Consider the following 17053-nt stretch of genomic DNA (forward strand, 5'->3'; position numbering starts at 1 on the left):
AAACTCCATTCTATAACACACAGCATGCGCAGGCTGCTAGTGTTGTCACAGGGTCATAAAACAACTTCATTCATGCATCCAACTGTTCCCAGTGGGACAGTGAACATTTGACCAGACAAAGTGGACATTCATTTATCCAGATCCATGCCAAACACTCATATTTCAAGGTCTACCAGGGGTCAGCAGCATGACTTTAAACAATATTAAAACAGTCAACCAACTTGCTTTACAAAAACCATTAGAAATAAAAAGATTAGTTACATCTAAATCACAAAACTTATTAAAAATTACTCATACTTTTAAAGAAGTGTTTCTTACTCAATTCAATAATGGGTTTCCGGATGGGTTTGTATGATAAAACAATATATGCTCTGAACTCATTAAAGTGTATAATGTGATGTACGTTCAAGACAAGTACAGTCATGCAATGTGAAACTGTAAAGAAGACAAATTCTCTTTATTTTGGCTGGTTCTGTTCAAGCATATTCACTGGCCAACTCGCATTTACAATGACGTTTAGGACTGGTCAGCTGACCGATTTGACAGAGCACGATTCTTCTAGATGGAAATCGCTTCATGAATGAATTGAAAAGACTTTTATGTCAGTGTGCATTTTTAAAATGCCACCCATTACGATAAACATGACAAGTGCCGAACTTGCTTTAATATTCAACAGGCCGCGTGAACCACGTCTCTATTCTCTGATAGCAATTATAATCATCATAACTAATATTTGTGGCCAAATATCATATCTGTTTAATTATTTGGCAAGAGAGTAAATAAATATCTCAGTAGATCAAGCACTTATGGCTTCTTCCTGAATTTGGGGGAAAATCTCAATGAAAACGGACAGCAAGCATTTGTTTATTTTTAAAAAAACGTCCAATTTTTCTGGATTTTCACTCAACTGTATTCAAGGGTAAGAGGCTCAGAACAAATAAGAAAACAGACAAACTAAATAGGGCAGCTTTTTCAGTTGGGTAAGAATGCGGCTGTTCGAGGGCAATCCATTTTTTTTTAAACCATCCTTCCTGTTGAGATACCTTAATTGCTGTATCTTCAATTTGACACAGCAAACGTTCCAATAAAGTGCCTGGTTTCCTAACATTACAATGAAGTGTAAATTGCACGGACAGCGTTTTCCATGCAATGTTTCTAATTAGGGCGCGAAACCATATCAACATTTTAGTTATTTCAGAGTGTAGACAGTCTATTTTGACAAGAGTTTTATGATAACCACACAGTCACAATATCTGTGTGAAGCCTGAAGACCACCCAACCCCCAATGGGAATAAATTCTCTGAAGGAAACACATTCATTGTTTTCTTTAACTACTATTGGGGCGACAAGTCAAATTGTATCACCACGGTGACAGGCCGAACGGTCGACTTCTGTCCATTAATATTCTGCATTTAAAATCCAAGCATTTATTGTTCCCTGCCGCACGTGAAAACTAATATTGTTACTATACAGAAACCAGTCCCTTGTTGAAACTCGTTTCCACACATGCACTAGCACAAAGCACACCAATCGACAATAAACAGAGTTGCACTGCTCAGTTAAGGCTGAGGTAAAAACGCCGCCGAGTCTCCAAACATTAAGGGTCATTTGCAGGCGGTTCCAGCTCAATGTTGTCTGCCCCAGGAGGATGAATGTAACAATTTGACAATACGGAATTATATTAGATAGTGGGGAAACTGGAACCTTCCCTCTCAAAATCTTGACTGGGTTTCCCAAGCGACCTTTGTTTCCTCGGACTATCCTGGGCGTTCGGACCCAGGTAACCGGATCGCTCGGAAACAAATGAAGCACACGTCCTGATAACGAGAGAGAGAGAAAGAGCGCGCTTCGAAGTTCCTGAACGAGGCCAAAATAAAACTCTTCCCATCTAAGAGTCACTGTTTTACATTGTTGTGTAGCAGAAATCAACTCAAAACATTGCACCCAGAAGCAGATCTGCTTACCCGAAGCGTTGTATTTCTCCGTGTAGTCGGCTTCTCAGCCCTGTCTCAGTTGAAACTTTTTGTTGCTACTTTGTTGCACCGTTGTATCGCCGCCGGTGGAGCTCTACAGCAGCTCCCTCTCAGCCTTCTGGGAGATGTAGTTCACTTGTTTGGCAATTAGTTCCAGCAAACATATCTCAACTTCATCTTCACCGGTTTACAGTTTGCAATTGTCTGTCTACAGTCTACTTCAGATCGAAAACTTGCATAAAGAGAGCGTCAGTTTAGGGCTAATACCTCTTAAACCTGTCAACTTCCGTTGATTTTGGGTTATCATCCTCTAGTTTGGCTGACCACAGAAATTTGCCACCATCCTCCCACGTGCAAGTTATGATCCTCACCACCATTGTCCCTATCTCTTGTGAAGAAACTAAGATGCTGAGGTATCGTACCAAGACAATTATCCTTCTTCCTGGCTATTATACTGGGGCTCATTTCCAACAAATTACTCAGAGGCCTGATGAGAATTTACAGAACTAGGCAGGAAAATATTAGCTGCATTGCACTGCCTTCAAACCTAACCACAATCACTCCAACCTGATCTCCAATGTGACGATGTGTGCTGCTCCTTCAGAAACTGACCTCAAGATCATGATTGACTTTTTCTCCAAAGCTTTTGAGGAAAGAGGAGGTGATGTTATAGCAGGACTATTAACCCAGAGACTGAGTAACATTCTGGGGAACTGCGTTCAAATCCAACTAAAAGTCTAATAGTAGCTGAGAACCCATTGCTGTTTGTTGTGGAAAAGCCCATTTGATTCAATGTCTCTGTTCTTTCCCTAAAGGATATCAAATTCTCAGTTAATTTTTTTCCCCAAAATCAGATTGATAGTTGGTTTCTAAACTTCATTAACAGCTTATTTAATAATAAATAATCCAGTGCAGCTACACTCATTCCCCCCTGTTTTCTCTCAGGTATTAAAAACAGACCCTGAATGGTGGTAAAAAATCTTTGATCAGTATAAACCTCTCCCCCCCTTATAACTTTCTTCCTGCTTCTATTCCAGATTAATATTTGGATTAACAGTGCCATGATAAGGAAGAGAATTGAGTCCCATGCTTTAATTTCTGTCAGTTCTGTAGTTTTGGTGTTTGTGGAGTGAACCTGATACATTTGCTTTGTTGTCAAAATTGCCAAAACTGTCCTTGTCATTGAGTCACAGAGTCATGTCGTGAAACTCCAATTTTCATTGCACATGATGATCTTGCTGAAAGATAATGGATGTGGAAAAGAAAAAGAGTTGCATTTATAGAGCACTCTGATATCTACCTAACATTTCAAAGCATTTTACAGCCAATTAAGTCTAGATTGAAATGTGGTTACTTTTGTAATGTACAATACGTAGAAGTCCAAGTCTTGCTTCATTTGGGCATGAGCAGCACAATGTCCAAATACAACAAGACCTGGATAGTATCCAGCATGATAAATGATAAGTAAGTCAACACCCAAATAAACACAGGGAAATGACCATCTCAAGGGAGAATCTAACTATCATCCCTTGACATTTAATAGCATCACCATCACTGATTCCCCCAGTAACAACAGGGATGGAGGTTACCATTCTCCAGAAACTGAACTGGATTAGCCATATAAATACTGTGGCTACAAGAACAGGTCAGAGGGTACGGTGAATTCACCCCATGACTCTCCAAAGCCTGTCCATCATCTGAAAAATGTGTTGCTGGAAAAGCGCAGCAGGTCAGGCAGCATCCAACGAGCAGGAGAATCGACGTTTTGGGCATAAGCCCTTCTTCAGGAATGAGAGCCCTTCCTGAAGAAGGGCTTATGCCCGAAACGTCGATTCTCCTGCTCCTTGGATGCTGCCTGACCTGCTGCACTTTTCCAGCAACACATTTTTCAGCTCTGATCTCCAGCAACTGCAGTCCTCACTTTCTCCCTGTCCATCATCTACAAGGCACAAATCAGGAGTGGGATGGAATGCTTCCAACTTACCTGGATGGATGTAGCTCTAACAACACTCAACAAACTTCACACCATCCAGGACAAAGCAGACCGCTTAATTGGCACCACATCCACAAACATCTATTCCCTCCATCAAAAAGTTTGCATTATATACAGTGTTTCAAGATGGCTCTGGAACATGGTGGCACTTTGCATACAACACGCGAAAAACTCTTCACTTTTTGTATACGTGACAATAAATCTAAATTAATGCTCAGTAGTAGAAGTTTAGCCAGATGCATTGCAGAAATTCACCAAGGTTTCTTAGACACCATCTTCCAAACCCACGAACACTACCAGCTAGAAGAATATCGGAACAACACCCCTGCAAGATCCCTTCCAAGCCACTCACCATTCTGACTTGGAAGTACATGGCCATTCCTTCAGTATCGTTGAATGTGATCCAGGAACTCTCCATATGGTACAAATGGACTGCAGTCATTTAAGGAGGCAGTTCATCACCATCTTCTCTGGGGCAAATAGGGACAGGCAATAAATGCTGGTGCAACCAGCGATACTACATCTCTTAGATTAATAAAAAAAAGTAAATTTGCTCACAGAAAACTCCAACACACACCACTGAGGGTAGATGCATTACAATTTAATATCTCAGCCCCTGACAGTGCAGCACTCCCTCAGTATTGTACTGCAAACTCAGCATTGATTCTCAGGCACTCAAGTGGGATTTGAACCTTGTGACCCAGGCATGTTTATCACCAATAAAACTCCAGCTGACAGAGTGGTTGGTTTCACATTGCAAAGATAAGAAGGCAAAGTACAGATGTCACTTTCCAACCATGCAAGCAACAAAATGACTCAGGACAAATGAGGAGATTATGAATAAATTATAATAAAATGCCATAACTGGTGCTTCATCCTAATCAACAAAGACCAATCCAGAAATAGAAAGCCAGACCACAGATAGAAATGATGTTGACATGTTCATATTGCAACATAAATCGTTTGGACTATTGTGAAATGTTAAATTGAGATGTTAAATTGTAATGCATCTACCCTCAGTGGTGTGTGTTGGAGTTTTCTGTGAGCAAATTTACTTTTTTTTATTAATCTAAGAAATGTAGTATCGCTGGTTGCACCAGCATTTATTGCCTGTCCCTATTTGCCCCAGAGAAGATGGTGATGAACTGCCTTCTTAAATGACTGCAGTCCATTTGTGAAATTTATAAAATGATCATGTTTTTGCACTGTAGTTACAAGTAAACAGGTTGTGTGATATGTTCTTGCGTCTGCCTGACTATAGATCTTAGTGTTTGTTAAAAATTAAAATAAGACTCAGATTGTTTTGCTGGGAAGAAGGCCCTTTTAATTCAAATTTTTAATTTTTTAAAATATTAGGTTACTGTGCCAAGAAATTCCCAAACTGTAGGAAATCTTTATTAAGTCTTCCCGAACTTATAGGAATACTTTGGAACACTTGAAAATCTTCCACATAATTAATTGCAATCACCGGCAGTGGCATCAGTATTTACAGTGGTTAGACTCCAAAGTCAAACAAATGTGTTGAAAATGTCAGGCTCTAAACAATCCTTTAAACTGTCCATATAGTTCAAAGACAGCATAGAATTTGTCTCTAAAGAAAAGCTAAACAGCACTTCTATCTGGATACAAGGTTCATGTGATTTTTGTTGGCAGGATGGTGGGTTTTGAAAGGGAATGGATACCTCAGATATCCATGAAACTCACAGAGTTAATGTGCCATGATCTGTTAGAGAGATAGAGAGTAGCTAAGGGTGAAAGTCTCCACCTTACAGGAATGTGGTGAGAGGTCCCTCTCAACTTGGAATGACTAATTTGTGAGAGTTCGAAACAAGGTTGTAATATTCACTTGGAGAAAGTGAGGATTGCAGATGCTGGAGACCAGAGTTGAAAAATGTCGTGCTGGAAAAACACAGCAGGCCAGGCAGCATCCGAGGAGCAGGAGAATCGACGTTTTGGGCATAAGCCCTTCTTCAGGAATGAGGCTGGTGTGCCAAGCGGGCTGAGATAAAAGGGAGGGGGGAGGGAATTTGGGGGAGGGGCGCTGGGAATACGATAGGTGGCAGGAGGTGAGGGTGAGGGTGATAGGCCGGAAAGGGGGTGGGAGCGGAGAGGTCGGGAAGAAGATTGCAGGTCAAGAGAGTGGTGCTGAATCCAGGGGTTGGGACTGAGATAAGGTGGGGGGAGAGGAAATGAGGAAGCTGGAGAAATCTAGATTCATCCCGTGTGGTTGGAGGGTTCCTAGGCGGAAGATGCGGCGCTCTTCCTCCAGGTGTCGTGTGGTCAGGGTCTGGTGATGGAGGAGGCCAAGGACCTGCATGTCCTTGGCAGAGTGGGAGGGGGCGTTAAAGTGTTCAGCCACGGGGCGGTTGGGTTGGTTGGTGCGGGTGTCCCAGAGGTGTTGCCTGAAACGTTTCGCAAGTAGGCGACCTGCAATCGTCTTCCTGACCTCTCCGCTCCCACCCCTTCTCTGGCCTATCACCCTCACCCTCACCTCCTTCCACCTATCGTATTCCAGAGCCCCTCCCCCAAATTCCCTCCCCCCTACCTTTTATCTCAGCCCTCTTGGCACATCAGCCTCATCCCTGAAGAAGGGCTTATGCCCGAAACGTCGATTCGCCTGCTCCTCGGATGCTGCCTGGCCTGCTGTGTTTTTCCAGCACCACATTTTTCAACTGTAATATTCACTTGGCTTGTGCTGGAGCAAGATTCTCCAGGGAATTCTCTCACTCTGAAGAACAGTTCTGGCTGATGTTAAAAAGTCACCAGGCTGAGAAAGAAAAAGAATGGAAATCAATCTTCAGGAGCAAGTAGAAACAAAATTACTGCAGATGCTGGTATCTGTGCTGACAACAACAAATGCTGGAGATTGCAGCAGGTCAGATAGCAGCCTTGGAGAGAGAGCTTGTCTGACCCGCTGTGATCTCCAGCATTTGTTGTTTTCCTCAGGAGTTATGCATTACTTTGTACTGGAACCAGGAGAATGGATTGTCTCTTTATTGTAACCTACACCTGTGAAGTGTTTGGGGTTTGTTTCTGTAGTTTATAAGTTGCCTTCTTACATTGGCCCGCTATTGCCCCCGAAACACATGGGCAGTGGTGAGTCAGTTGGGAAAATACGATGAGAGCAGAAAAATAACGTTTTCAATGTTGAGAAAAAAAATCTGATTTTCCACTCAAGTTTGAAATGACGAGATGAGAATCTCACCAGTGAGCAGTTTCATACCTATTTTTGTACGTTTACATCTCATTAGTACCTAATGTCACCTCTTTTGTATGCAATTTCCTATTCTCCCACATGGAAGAGTGGGGCTAGATAGCGACAAATCCCAATGTGAAAGTCAGACTAGCTCCTGGTGGTTCTAGCTTGCAGCTTCTTCCTCGGGGTTCTACTTTGGAAAGCAGTCAGCAATATCACAGCCTTGCTCCATGGGTAGTGACCGCCTGTATTCCCTGCTCATGGAGTTTGGCATTGGACTCACGCCAGCCTCATCACACCATCAGAGCACGTTTCAGACTAACCTGATATTTGGTTCTCCAATTCATTACTAGACTTTGGATCACAGCAACGCCTTATGTTTCAGGCCTAGTTTTGTACATGTACATCTGATTAGTACCTAATCTCACTTCTTTTGTATTTTTGCAGGGAGAGGCAATGGCCTAGTGGTATTATTGGTAAACTGTTAATGCAGAGACCCGCCTAATGTTCTGGGGATCCAGGTTCAAATCCCACCACGGCAGATGGTGGAATTGTTGGAGCACGCACTTGGTCTGTATCTGTTTGGATGTTCACAGCATCTCTGCCTTGCCTTTTTGTGCATTGTCACATTGTTCAGAGCATACAATATCAATATATGCCTATCTTGCTTTGTCTCTGAGCATAGCCATGAATCCAGGCAGCTTGTCCCGTCTTCTACTTGGAATGAAGTGTCATCTATCGGCCCTCAGAATCTTTTCTTTATCATTTCTCTCCCAACACATGTATTGTTAAGGGCTGTTTGGTGATTTGCATCATGTGGCCTGGTGCACAAGTGAGATTTAAAAACGTTGCTGGTGGTAGAAATCACAAAGGTCCAAGCAGTGGCTGATATGTCTGCCAGTTGTGAGCTCAAGATAGCCTGAACACAGGACTATAGGAGTTTGGTGTTCCACAATGAGATAAGTAGAGGTAAATTGTGTGAAATAATTCACTAGAGCTCACAGAGAGAAACCTTCCTCGAAACTACCCAAAATAGACCCTTAGCCAATTTTTGGTGAAGTGGAAGCCCCTATTTCCAACCCTGATTTGACAAAAATATTACATATTTACATTTTGATCAGTTCTTCTCTCAGAATTACAGGATAGACACTTTCTGCTGTGAATCAGTGCAGACAAATCCAGAAATGCTCACAGCCAGCCACTTGGAAATGGAGCAACTTGGAAACCATCCCTGTTTTTCAGCAATGAATACCGCACTCTGTGGTTCAAATGCCCTGCAGTTACTTTCATCACTGCAGAAGAAAGGTCATTTTGCAAGGTACGTGGGGAGGTAAGGTGGCATTTGGATGAGGTGTGTAGCATGTCAGGTGAGTTAGACTAGAGTGGCAGATGGTCAGCCTGATAATGTGGCAGGTTAGTGGTAGGGCATCAGGTAAGTGGATGACTGCTTGGAGTAAGTCGAGGGGTCAGCTTGAAGCTGGGAGTTATTGGGCCAGGAATGGGGCTTGTCTGGTCGGATGTTTTGGATCCAGCGTTTGGGTTTCAGGTCCAGTAGGTTATAGTGGGGGTCCTATACTTTGTGTAGAATGTCCCATCCAAGAGGACTAGGTCAGTGGGGAGTGTTCGGTGTGGTTGGGTGGAGTGTGTCAGTTCTCAGGGTCGACAGGAAGTATTATTGGGTGGGATAGTTATGAGACAGGGTTTCAGTTTAAAAGTTATCCAGGATTTAGAGTAGATTTTAATCCTCCAAATTTTACTGGTGCCGAGTAAGCTTCAAGGAGTGAGAAGACTCCAAAATCTTTCTTTATTATTTCAAGTTGTGGACTTTACCAGATGGTTCCAGACACCCAGGATGTTCCAAACAAGTTTTAATATCCTGGACAATTCTATGGTGTCAACTTCAATTAGATTTCTGCATGGTCCCAACATGCAACTTCAGTGTTCCTCATAGAAACAATTCCCTGGTTACTGGAATTTCTAGGCCAGTCAATAGTGCTTTTAGTCTGATACTCACAGAAGAGGTTTTGAAACATTACACCAGGTCATACCATCTTTTGCAGCTATTAACTGAAAGTTCCAATTTCATTTTAAAGTTGCCAGTCTCTACAGGGATTGTAACAGGACACCAGGATTACTGCATAACTTGTGTTCCGATGAATAATTAATTATGGAAATTATATTGAGCAATTTTTGTCATTTTAACTTGTAGAAGAGAAGTCAAATGAAATGAATTTCACCATTAAAATCATTATAAATTGATCTACACTCTAAAAAGTATTCTATTATTAATGTTTTACTTAATGTGAATGTCATACATACATAGTTGTATTATGCATAGTTCTTGTAAATGTTAGGTGCAGGGAAACTGATAAATCATTCAATAATTGTTCTGCTACAATTTTTGATAAAATTCAAGTGTGCTGCCTCTTCAAATTAGGTAGAATACTAACCACTTTAACAGTGAAGAGTCCAGTTTTGTAGGAAGCAGTCAAGGGCGAAGCATAATATTTTTCTAGCTTTGGAACTTTGCAGATCTGGGCTCTGTAACCAATTTACTTGTCAGCATCTGGAGAGTCAGCAGACCCATCCTGACCTGGCTCTCTGAGCTGAAACCAAAAGAAAAATGCTGGAAAATGTGGAGTAGAAGGTACAGATTTGTTTTGTTTTGAACTCTTACCCAATTTAAAGGGGCCAACAAGTACACTGGAGTCAATTAAATAGATTAAGGATTTAATAATTAAAAATAGCTTTTTTGCATAATCCAAGGATCTAGCAGCTTGTGGGAAAGAAAAAATAAAGCAGACTACATTATTTCTTGTTAGTAATAGTAACAGGTTTGTAAGCAAATTGTATGATTTTATTTTAAATAGTCCATTTGGTTTAGCTAGATTGAGCCTGAATTCACAATTCATATTAAAAATTAATCACTTCTCATTGGTTTTAGCTTAAGTGACTGAGGAGATTAATTGAGTTTGTGAAAGAGGTTTAATTGCAGTGAGAAATCACATTTGGTTTATTAATGTTGGTATGTACGGTATGGACAAGCTATTATAATCGATAAAGGCTGGGGCCGAACACTTTAGTGTTAACAAGAATCATACCTCAGGGTGTGCCCACGCCCTCATAAAGGAATGAAGTTGGAGAATTTTATTTTACATTTTATATTCCACATGGCTTTCATCTGCAGTACATTTCAACGTTGTCCAAAATTTATCAGGTTTCAAAAACATCCAGCTGTACCTCAGCCACATTTTTTTTGCATTGTTCTGCCTCTGTGTTACCAGGGTGTAAACATAATATTTCATAAATTTCCTCCAGGAAATGTGAAGTAGTGTGAATGTCACTGAACTAGTAATACAGAGACTCAATCCAACGCCCTGAAAGACCTGAATTCAAATTCCAAAATGTCATTTGGTTTAATTCATACAAAATCTGGAATTCAAAGCTTGTTTCAGCAATGATACCACTGAGCTATAAATAATTGTTATAATTCCCCTCTGCTTTACAAATGCCTTTTAGGCAAGGAAATCTATCATCCTCACCTGGTCTGGCTGGTATGTGACACAAGCTGAAAAACTCCACAGAGGCTGGTATCCCAAGTCACCCTTTATTTACACACAAAGTCCTTGAGACTCATCCAGCTCCCTCAAAGACTGCTCCCAGAGTGAACAGGATGTCTGACACTCCTGTTCTTATCTATCAGTCGGCTTCCTGATTGGACCAGGTTAACAGCCCCAGAGAACTCACATTCTATGAGGTGCACATGGCTGACCTCATTACAATCAGTGCACTCCTAACTGCCCTCTGAGATGGTCTAGAAAGCCATTCAATTCACAGGCATTTGAGAACAGCCTTGCTAGTAGCACCCCATCCATTGAAGCAATAAAAAAAAGCTAAGTATTGGAGGAATCAAAGCCATTGTCCTGGGTGCTGCCTCAAATTCTATTCACTGCCCAATGTCGCAAACTATTTGACATTAATGTTCTACATGGCCCTGAGCTTCTCACCATGTGCTCTATCCGTTGCTACCATAATTTCTTCCAACTCCATATCACAGCTCTCTGCCACTCCATCAACTCACCTGTTGTTTTAAACCTCATTCACACTGTTGTTACCTCCTCACTTAACCATTCTAGCGGCCTCCCATTCTGCACCCTCATATGCACCAAAATGCATATTGTTTGCATTCTAACTCAACCCAATTTCCATCTCTATATTACTGCTGAGCTCATTAACCTACATAACATTCCCTGGTGCATTGGATGGTGAGGGATGACCTTCTAGAGGTTTATAAAATCACAACGGGCATGGATAGGATAAATGGTCAAGGTCTTTTCCCTGGAGTGGGGGAATCCAGAACTAGAGGGCATACATTTAAGGTGAGAGTGGAAAAATTTAAGAGGACCCTAAGGGGCAACTTTTTCACGTAGAGGATGGTGCATGTATGGAATGAGCTGCCAGAGAAAATGATGAAGGCTGGTACAATTACAACATTTAAATGGCATCTGGATGGGTGTATGAATAGGAAAGGTTTATAGGGATATGGGCCAAGTGCTGGCAAATGGGACTTGATTAGGTTAGGATATCTGGTCAGCATGGATGAGTTGGACCGAGGGGCCTGTTTCCGTGTTGTACACCTCTATTACTCTGTGTCCATATCTTTCTCATCTTTGCACACCTTGTATCTGTGACTCCCATCAACCTTACAATGCTCAAATAACTGAACTAACATCTTCAGTCTGTTGAAGACCATGTCATCAGCATTCTAGGTCATATGTTATAGGATTCCTTCCATGAATCTCTTTCCTTTAAGACACTTCTGAAAACTTACATTATCCAAATGAATACAAGCTTCTTTGGCTTGGTCTTTGCTTCCTGATTACACCTCACATTAATGGTGTTATATAAAAAACAAGCTATGTTGAAGTCTAGACTATTATGCAATTATATTAATATCTCTTGTTAGAAAAAGCACTCATTTTGAAGCAAATTGTTGTATTTTATTTTAAATATTCAGTTTTATTTGTGCCACATTACCCTGTGCCCAGCTGGTATGGAAAAGCTCAGTGACTTGTGATATCTGGGATCAGAGATCTGGGAGTCATTTCTTTATAAACAGCCATTGCTGTTAACCCTGTTCTGCCCTGATGATCTGCTTTTGATGCAGTGATAGGCCTTCAAACCTGAAGAGGTGAAACTTATGTTCGGTCCTGTAATGTAAGAACAACATTTAGGAAATGTAGTGCTGAACGGTCCAGTGTACTTTTATTACAGCTCCTGGTATATATATATATATATATATATGTTATAATCATAGGCACTGCATTTCTGAACTAAAGCTTGGCAAATTGGATCTACAGATTGGAGTGGCACGATGGCTCAGTGGTTAGCACTGCTGCCTCACAGCGTCAGAGACTTGGGTTTAATTCCAGTCTCGGGCAACTGTCTGTATGGAGTTTGCACACTCCCCCTGTGTCTTTGTGCGTTCCCTCCGGGTGCTCTGGTTTCCTCCCATAGTCCAAAGATGTGCAGGTGAGGTGAATTGGCCATGATAAATTGCCAATAGTGTCCAAGGGAATGTAGGTTAGGTGGATTGATGTGGGAAATGCAGAGTTATAGGGTAGAGTGGGTGAGTCTGTGTGGAATGCGTTTTGGAGAGTGGGTGTGGACATGTTGGGCTGAATGGCCTGTTTCCATACTGTAGGGATTGTATTCTATTCTAATCATAAGACCCTCATCATGTCATGTTGCAGGACATCTTAGTAAGATGGAGATCTTTATACATCATGTCATGTATCATTCAGTGTTGACATCATGATTAGATTAGATTAGATTACTTACAGTGTGGAAACAGGCCCTTCGGCCCAACAAGTCCAAACCGCCCCGCCGAAGCACAACCCACCCATACCCCTACATTTGCCCCTTACCTAACACTACGGGCAATCATGAACATGTAAGATATACTGCAGACAAGCTGTGGTACAAAATGCAATAACCTGTCCCTTAATTTCTTCTTGTGTGGTTGAGGAACAAATGTAAATATTATAGTGACATAGTTCAGAATTCTGTTATTCTGAATTCTGAAAACTCAGTGACAATCTTCAAATTATCGATCAATATCCTGCAAAGATTTACCATGTGACCCGAGCCTTCATGTTAAACACAAACCAGGAACAGGAGCAGGCCATTTGGCCTTTTGAGCTTGTTGTGCTATTCAATTATGTCATGGCTGATTTGATTGTAACTTCAAATCCATGTTTCTGCCTATTCTTTCCTTAAATTCAGCATTTAAGCAATAAAGTTCTAAAGATTCACAACTCTCTGAGAGAAGAAATAAAAATAGTCTCTGTTTTAAGTAGGCAATCCCTGATTTTTCAATAATGACCCTAGTTCGAGATTGTCCCCAGAAAGGAAACATCATCCCCACATCAACCCAATCAAGACCTCTAAGGATTTTAAATATCTCAATCAAATTAACTTTGATTTTCTAAACACCAGGTGATACTAACCTTTCCTGTCCAATCTTTTCTCATAAGATAACTCACCCATTCCAGGTATTCATCTGGTAAACCACCTCTAAACTGCCTCCATCATTCTTCCATCCTTCGTTAAATAAGGTGACCAATATTCTGGCCAGTACTCCAGATGCAGTGTCAGTAATCCCCTGGATAACTGAACCATAACCTCCCTACTTTGGTATTCAATTCCCCTTGCTGTAAAGTATAATATTCTATTAGCCTTCCTTTTTTTGCTGCACTTGAATATGAATCTTTTGCAATTCGAGCATGAGGACAACCAGAGACTTCTGAACCACTGAACTGTACAACCTCTCACCATTCAGATAATATGCTTCTCTTAATTTGTTTTGCCAAAATGAACAATTTCATACTTTTCCAAAATATAGCCCATTTATCACATCTTTACCCACTCTCCTAATCAATCAGTATCTTTTGTAAGCTCCTTGTGTCCTCTTCACAATTAATTTTCCAAACTATATTTATGTAATCAGCCAATTTGGCAACCTTACTCTCAATCCCTTAGCATCATAGCACGGAAACAGATCCTTCACTCCAACCCGTCCATTTCGACCAGATATCCCAACCCAATCTAGTCTCACCTGCCAGCACACGGCCCATATCCCTCCAAACCCTTCCTATTCATATACCTATCCAGATGCCTTTTAATATCGCAATTGTACCAGCCTCCACCACTTCTTCTGGCAGCTCATTCCATACACGTACTACCCTCTGTGTGAAACAGTTGCCCCTTAGGTCTCTTTTATATCTTTCCCCTCTCACCCTAAACCTATGCCCTCTAGTTCTGGACTCCCACCTCAGGGAATAGACTTTGTCTACTTATCCTATCCATGCCCTTCATGATTTTGTAAACCTCTATAAGGTCACCCCTCAAACTCCGATGTTCCAGGGAAAACAGCCCCAGCCTGTTCTGCCTCTCCCAATAGCTCAAATCCTCCAACTCTGGCAACATCCCTGTAAATCTTGTCTGAACCCCTTCAAGTTTCACAACATCCTTCCAATAGGAAGGAGACCAGACCTGCACGCAATATTCCAACAGTGGCCTAACCCTTCATCTAAGTAGTTTACACAAAGTGTAAGGAGTTGAGGTCCCAGCTCTGATCTGAATGGTAAGCCACCCATTATAATTTGTCAACCTGAAAAAGACCTAATTGCACCAACTCTCTGCTTTCTGTCAGTCTGCTATCCATGGCAATATACTACCCGCGACACCATCGGCTTCTATTTTTTTGCAGAGATATTTGATGTGACACTTTGTCAATGCCTTTTGCAAAAGTATAGTACATCTACTGGATCCTCTATAACCACACACCACATGTTATCTCCTCAAACAACTCCAACAGATTGGTTAAACATGATTTCCCTTTCACAAAAGCATGTTAACTCTGCCTGATAACTTGAACTTATCCAAGTTCCCTGCTTTGACGTCTTTAAGAATAATTTCTAATGCTTTCACTATGACAGCTGTTGAGCTAACTGATCTGCAGTTTCCTCCTTTCTGTCGTCTTCCCTTTTGGATTAAGGATTTTACATTTTCTATCTTCCAATCTAATGGGATTGTCCCTGAATCAAGGGATATTGGGTAAATTGAAGCCAACAAATCAACTACCTCACTTGCCACATCTCTTAAGACCCTATGATGACATCCAGGCATGTGTCAGGCTAAAACTCCCAATATTTTTATCAGTACCACTTCTTTGGTGAATGTGATTTTACTTATTGTTAAGTCTCCAATCTCACTTTCAAATAAACAATGCTCACTTTGTCCACTTGCTCGCCTTTTATGTTGAGAATTGTCAGTATCCAATTTGCTCCCTGTTGGCTATAGGATAGAAAGCTGCATATTAATTGTGCAAAATTTGCAGTTAATAAGAATATTAACAAATTATAAGCCCCCTTCATAGGCAAATTGTTGCTGCATGGCAAGAATCTCATCTTGTTTGGAACTTACTTAAAAATGCAACAACTTGCTCCGAATGTCAACCAATCCGCTCTTCTTTCCCGTGCCACTTCTCCCCGCCCCACAACCCCCCCATACTGCCTTCAGCATAAATGTCACCTTTTTCGAGCTGCTATCAGTCCTGATGATAAGTCAGTGGACTTAAAACGTTAACTCTTTCTTTCCACAGACCTGCCAGGTATCACCAGCAATTTCTATTTTAATTAAGAAAGGCATGCAGGATTTCCCACAAAATTCCACCAGATTTCTCACCATTGCCATTATTGTTCAGAGTCCTATAAGATTCAGCGCAAAATTTCTGGAAAGCTTCCTCTTATTTTCTAATTTTTCCATCTTTATTCTGTCAAATCTTCTGAGCTACTACCTGTCTTTGCACTTTCTCTTTAAGTTTGATTTTATCTTTAAGATTTGTAATTAACTGCAGATGATGTGTCTTTCCCTTGGAATTCTTTTTCATCAGAATGTATCTATTCTGTGTATTCTAAAATATCCCCTTAAGAATCTGTTACTTTATCTCCATTGACCTTTTCCTTAACCTAATTAGCCTATTCACTTTTGCTCGACCTGATTGTATACTTCAAAACTGCCCTTATGTAAATTTCATAACTTTTATCTCCAAGCCAAGCTCTCTTCCTCAAACTGAACGTAAAATTCAATCATATTGTGGTCACTGCTGCCTGGGAGTGCCTTCCTTATGAGGTCAATGCTGTCTTGTTGCACAATATCATGTTCAGTATAGCCTGTTCTCTAGTCAGCTCCAGAACCTGCTGCTCCAAGAAACCATCCTGAAATAAATCCATAAGTTCCTCATGTTAGTCCATCTAACATTTCCAGTCAATATGTAGATTAAATCACCCATGATTTTTGATGTACCTTTCTGACAAGCTCACATAATGTCTTCCTTTATGGCCACCCTACTGGGTGGTTACTTGTAGGGAGCCTGTACACAATTCCCATAAGTTACTAATTGCTTTATCATCTTTCATTTCTACCTAAATTATTTCCACATCTTTGTTCAAACACAGAAATTGCTGGCAGAACTCAGCAGTTTGGGCAGCATCTGTGAGAAGAAAGCAGCGTTAACATTTTAGTTCCAGTAACTCTGACAGAATGGAGTTCTATTCTGATGAAGATTCACTGGACTTGGAGTGTTAACTCTGATTTCTTCCCACAGTTGCTGCCTGACATGCTGAGTTCACCAGTAATTTCTGTTTTTGTTTCAGATCTTCAGCATCTTCAATTATTTGTTTTATTTTGTCCATATTTTGGTTTCCTGAACTTAACTCATCTCTCTGTTTTGCGCTGAAACCATAATTAATTAACAGAGTCACCCCTCCCCCTTTTCCTATTTTCCTAGTCATCCTGCAATGATATCTCTGTTTCAGCTACCAGATT

At 41.0% G+C, this 17053-nt stretch overlaps 1 protein-coding gene across 3 annotated transcripts in view; it reads right to left on the reverse strand.

Annotated features, from left to right (window-relative positions):
* Nucleotides 1–4517, reverse strand: part of tmc6b (transmembrane channel-like 6b) — a 98248-nt gene extending 93731 nt beyond the window's left edge. For 2 of the 3 annotated variants that reach the window (XM_088000662.1, XM_088000661.1), the window contains exons 1-2: nucleotides 4319–4517; nucleotides 1965–3211 (exon numbers count right to left, since the gene is read on the reverse strand). The gene's annotated coding sequence lies outside the window, so the exon portion shown is untranslated. The remainder of the gene's footprint in view (nucleotides 1–1964; nucleotides 3212–4318) is intronic. The other variant, XM_088000667.1, reaches the window with a different exon arrangement.
* Between the last annotated feature and the right edge of the window lie 12536 nt (nucleotides 4518–17053).

The sequence above is a fragment of the Chiloscyllium plagiosum genome, unplaced genomic scaffold (assembly GCF_037043375.1).
Source record: "Chiloscyllium plagiosum isolate Xiang-an unplaced genomic scaffold, Cpla_swu_hap1 HiC_scaffold_25, whole genome shotgun sequence".
Taxonomy (NCBI): Eukaryota; Metazoa; Chordata; class Chondrichthyes; order Orectolobiformes; family Hemiscylliidae; genus Chiloscyllium; species Chiloscyllium plagiosum.